Genomic DNA, 5,591 nt, shown 5'->3' with positions numbered 1-5,591 from the left:
CCCACTACTGATGTTACTGGTGAGGGAAATGATCTCTCGTGTACAAACTACTGTGTTATAGTACCGCAGTGTCACTTCCGTAGCCCAAATCAGGCCCCCAGGAGTGACGGGCACCGGGAGAGAGCCATAATAGCTCATGGAGGGGAGCATCAGTTGCTCCTGTTGCAATATTCACCAAGATTTACCTACGGCACACCACGCGAATTGTGCGACTAAAACACACCGTTTAGTGTCGGGCGCATTTCCATTTCTAAGGCAATTCATGTATATATTTCTCATTGTTTACATTAATTATCTACTGATTCATTCAGAAAATTAAAGAGCACATGTATTTCATGTTAGAATGGTGCAGCAGATCATATAAGAGAATACGGTTTTTGTTAAAGTTAGTGTTATTTTCCTGTTCAACAAATGGTATTTTGGTGAGGTGTTGTAGGTCCATCAGGGATAAGCGAGAGCCCTAAAAGATGTGTTGTGCTGGCCTTCCCCTCAGTCGCAGGAAATATTTTGTATGATTTGCTAACTTTTATCAATGATTCTTGCTCCAGCCAGCCACCAACATTTAAAAAAGGGTAAAATACTACTTGGACAGAAGGGGTGGGGGGCGTTTTATCATAGAGACCACAAAAATCACATATTGCATTCTGTTAAGTATGCATTTTTTGAAGTTTTCTTATGTATAGTGTTACACCATTGTTGAGAGAGCTTTTGACAGTAAAGGTGGCATTCCAAGATTGGAGGCACAGTATTGCCTGGACCTCGCAATCTGCAGTTTCTGAAAACTAGTAAATGGTAGACAGCTACACAATACAACATTTCCTAGTTTTCATAATGAAACGTTGAAATTCTATTAAGAACATAGAGGCGAGGATTATGCTATTGTTCTTCGCTTTATTTTTAACAGCAGCCAGAAACTCGTAACACTTTTTCTTAAACTACCTTTCCCATGAACCTTAAAGAAGGGAGGAAGAAACACAACCAGTGACAGTACAGATTATGTTATGTGGTCCTTTCTCTCTTTTCTTTCCCTATGTCTTTGTGCGACAATCAGTACCTCATCCTTTCCAGTCATTCTTGTTTGGATGATACATCACCTAAAACAAAAAAGTGTATTCCTGGAGGAATTACTTGCAGAACGTCGTGTCTTGTTTAGGAAGTACATTGCAATAGAACACCTCAACAAGATTTGACCCTTAAGAGTAGTGGCATGGTTACCATCATATACATATATATTTTACTCACCAAGTAAGGTGGTTTGTATATTTTGTAGTGCAGTGTTGTGTCATAGAGAGGAAAAATATCAGATCTTCAATGTACAGGTGGCATAATCCTCACCTCTGTGTCCTTAATAGAACTGAAACTTTTTTTCAGAAAGCTAGAAAGTTCTGTATTTTGTATCAGGACCCGAAGCAAGGATTACACTAGTTTAAAGCATACTCACCACAAGGAGAGCTATTTACACCACCAGCTTGAAGTATAACCTTTTAAAGGTGGAATTGGAGGACCAGTCTGCCTCATTCATGATATATATCATGCAGCCGAGCACCTAACTTGAAGGCTTTAGAGGCCATTGCACCCCTTTCAGTATACGCCCCAAAAATCGGTGTCACTGCCTGCTTCCTGCATCACTATATGATCCACCGGCCAATAGTAGGAGAGGAAATCACCTTGTTAGGCCTTACAGCCTTAGGGTGGTCATCCCCAAATCTTTTGCCTGCCCCTCCACACTTTTATGACACTGTTTTTGCTGGTTTTAGGACTGCACACTTTACCACAGCTAACCAGTGCTAAAATGCAAATGCTCTCTCCCTTAGGCATGGTAACATTGGTTCATCCCTAATTGGCACATTTGATTTACTTATAAGTCCCTAGAAAAGTGTACTACATGTGCCCAGGGCCTGTAAATTAAATGCTACTAGTGGGCCTGCAGCACTGATTGTGCCACCCACATAAGTATCCCCTTAAGCATGTCTCAGGCCTGCCATTGCAAGGCCTATGTGTGCAGTTTCACTGCCACTTTGACTTGGCATTTAAATGTACTTGCCAAGCCTTAATCTCCCCCGTTTCTACATATAAGTCACCCCTAAGTAAAGCCCTAGGTAACCCACAGGGCAGGGTGCTATGTAGGTAAAAGGCAGGACATGTACATGTGTGTTTTATATGTCCTGGTAGTGGAAAACTCCTAAATTAATTTCCACTACAGTGAGGCCTGCACCTTTCATAGACTAGCATTAGGACTGCCCTCATATACTTTGAGTGGTAGATTCTGATCTGAAAGGGGTAACCAGGTCATATTTAGTATGGCCAGAATGGTAATAGGAAATCCTGCTTATTGGTGAGTTTGTATTCTATATTACTATTTTAGAAATGCCACTTTTAGAAAATGAGCATTTCTCTGCACTTAAAACCATCTATGCCTTAAACCCTGTCTCCAATCAACATCTGGGCTGTGCTGGTTGACAGCTCCCTTGTGCATTTCACCCAGCCACAAACACAGGACACTCAGTCACATCTGCATTCATCTGCATACTGAATGGGTCTTCCTGGGCTGGAAGGGTGGAGGGCCTGACACTTACATGTCAAAGGCCAGTGGCCTGCCCTCGCACTAAGGACTGAGAACCCCACACAGGGACCCTGGCAGATAGGACTTGGCTGAAAGGGTAACTTGTGCACTTCAGAGCCACTCTTTGAAGTCTCCCACACTTCAAAGACATTTTTGGGTATACAAACTAATTCTCTAACCCAACCAAATCAGACACTATGGGACGTACACCCTCACCCTGTCAGAGGACCTGCCTTGCTGCCCAAAGGACTCATGTGGACTGCTTTGCTGAGAAGGACTACTGCCCTGCTTGCCTCTGACTTTGCTGGAGGAACTCTGCCTTCCGCAAAATTGCTTTTCAAGGGCTTGGATTGAGCTTGCCTCCTGTTTCTGTGGTCTCAGGGCCAACAAAGACTTCACCTCTTCAAGAAAGTCCTTGTGCGTCGAAAATGACGAAACACCTGCACAAATCGACGCAAAGTCTGCTTTGCACCTGAGAAATCACCACACAGCTGACTGACGCGGCCCTGACTTTCTGACTAGAAATTTTACGCAGCACCTATCTTGCACTGTAAAATTAGACACGTCGCCTTTCAGATTGATGCAGTGCCTGCTCCTTCTTCCAGCATGTCAAGAATTTTCAACGCATCTTCCCTGGGCATCAAAATATCCCCACATCACAGTGAGGATCCAAGACTGCGTGATGCAAAACAATGTAAACTCCTTGCAGCGTGGAAAGAAACAACGCATCGTTTGTGCCGCATCGGAAAATCCAACACATCACCCTATTGTTCCACGCATCTCCCCCTCTGCAGTCTCTGTGCATCGTTATTTTTGACGCATCCCAGATACTGTGCATAACAAGGAGACAACTGTTTATTTCCGTCTCGGGACTGCCAAACACACATGCGCACAGGGCTCTCTCCAGTCCAGCAACACAGTTGCTGGGCTGGAGAGAGTTTACACAGGCTCTCAGTCTGCCTGGGAGCACCCTGTCTGGGCAATCCCAGCCAGGGTTTAATTTGTGCTTGTTGTTTCCGGTGCTGAGCACCGGCACTTATTTTTGAGGGCCAGGGCTTATTCTTCTGCCTCAAGCATTTGCTGTGAGCAAAAGACACATATTAGAAAAACGGATGAAGGGAAAAACGAAAAAGCGTCACAAAGGGAGAAAGCAGAAAGCTGCAAGAGTGAGCTGAAGGGTCAGGGAGGGGCTGTAAATGGATTAAAGAGGCCTGAGATGTCTTCAGGATTACGCTGCCTCAGTACTCAGTGCTCGCACATTTAACTGCAGCAGCCGCAAGTTTAAGATGAGGGCTTTGGGCACCGGCACCTTTTTCTTTACAAATGAAGCACTGATCCCAGCCAATCCTAACGTTGCACTAAGCAGCGTCAGGCTTGGGCAGGGCAGGCAGGGAGCCTGTTCCTGCATGAAGCGAGACAGGAGGAGACTGAAGAGCGGCGTGAGAGCTCAGGTGTTTTAAAAAAAAGCCACACAAATTAATGTAATTGTTCCTGTGCGCGCGCCACCCCGCCCTGGCCCTTTTAGTCAGCGCGAGCCGCGAATGGTAGAGACTCTTTGTAGCGGGTCGTCCTCCGTGGACGCAACCCGCAGGTACCCCGGGGGAACGTCCACGTATTTTGACGGCCCCGGGAATACTTCCGGGACAGGATTGGATTACTCGGAAGAAACCTCATGGGAACGACGGAAAGAGGAAGCACCACATACGGACGGGCTCTTAAAAAGCCCAGGACATCACGGTGAGGGGGCCGCCACAGCTGACGCCGTCACCAGAGGAGCCGAAGATGAGGGACAAGCCGACCGTGATGATGAAGATTCCTCACGAGCGAGGCACAGTAGAATGGACCACTCAGAGGCATCAAAACGCTGAAGCCGGCCACGCTCTAGGAGAGCGTGGCCTAAACCAGGTACCGGAAAGGGGTGGGCGAAAAAGGGAACGTTTGCACTTTAGTTTTTTTTCTTTTCATTATTTTACCGCTCCAACCAGCCTGAGAGAATAGAGACCGAAACAGAATCTGAATTGGTTTGTTTATTTGTTTTTTTTTTTGTTTAACCAGAAGGTTGTGTTTATTGGGATTGAGATGTAGTATATATTCATAGAGCAGCCCACAACAGAATGCCAGGAAATAATTAGGAAATCAACGGAAACAGTGGGTTACTATCTTTATTCAGAGACAGAAAATCAGTTTGTTAGTATCGGAGATGGTTAAAAAGACAAACAATAAATAGCAAAACAGGGATAGATAGTAAAAGACAGGACAAAAAAAGCGAAACAGAAAGATAAGCGGAGAAAGAGAGAAAGTGAAAAAACAACAGGAAGCTAAGAAGCATAGAAATAGAAGGGGAGCAGAGAGGAACGCAAAGAAAGACCAGCACCAGAAAGAAAAAGGTAGAGAGAAAAAGTAAAGAAACAAAAAAGAGGGAACATATAACAAAAGGAGAACATACTTACCAACCCCTGTGTTCTCCCTTTTCCTTTACATGCTCCTCCTGAGTTGGCCCTGGACAAGAGAAGATTAACAAGATGAGGAACCTTAAAGTTTGAAGGAGAAGGCAGAGACCACAAAGAGCCAAGACACACCAAGAATAAACGATGATGAAACTGTAAAACTCTATTTTACTTTAATAAATCATTATAACGAAGACAAGCGTGGTCCTCGATTTCTGACCCTCTCTCCTATACTCTTTCAAACATTAAAAAAGTTATACATCAACATGTGCTTATTGGATCGTTGTTCTTTTGGCCTCATTTTATTCAGATAAATATTATCTATTTTTCTAAACCCGTGTGGTGTATTTTTGTGGTGTTTTCATTGTGTTACTGTTTGATTTTTTGCACAAATACTTTACACATTGCCTTTTAAGTTAAGCTTGACTGCTCAGTGCCAAGCTACCAGAGGGTGGGCACAGGATAATTTGGATGGTGTTGTGACTTACCCAGACTAGGATTGTGGTCCCTACTTGGACAAGGGTGTATACCTTTGTCAACTAGAGACCCCATTTCTAACACACCTTAAAAAACTTTGTGAG

The 5,591-nt window shown here is 44.3% G+C and overlaps 1 long non-coding RNA gene across 1 annotated transcript; it reads left to right on the top strand.

Moving 5' to 3' along the window:
* The first annotated feature begins 3,997 nt into the window (after window positions 1-3,997).
* LOC138283959 (uncharacterized) lies at window positions 3,998-5,344 on the top strand. The gene is made up of 2 exons (XR_011201327.1): window positions 3,998-4,468; window positions 5,057-5,344. It is a non-coding gene; the product is annotated as an uncharacterized lncRNA (long non-coding RNA).
* Window positions 5,345-5,591: the final 247 nt, after the last annotated feature.

Source organism: Pleurodeles waltl, chromosome 3_1 (genome assembly GCF_031143425.1).
Source record: "Pleurodeles waltl isolate 20211129_DDA chromosome 3_1, aPleWal1.hap1.20221129, whole genome shotgun sequence".
NCBI lineage: Eukaryota > Metazoa > Chordata > Amphibia > Caudata > Salamandridae > Pleurodeles > Pleurodeles waltl.
The sequence above is the reverse complement of the archived record's forward strand: the minus strand, read 5'-3'. Positions and strand labels throughout refer to the sequence as shown.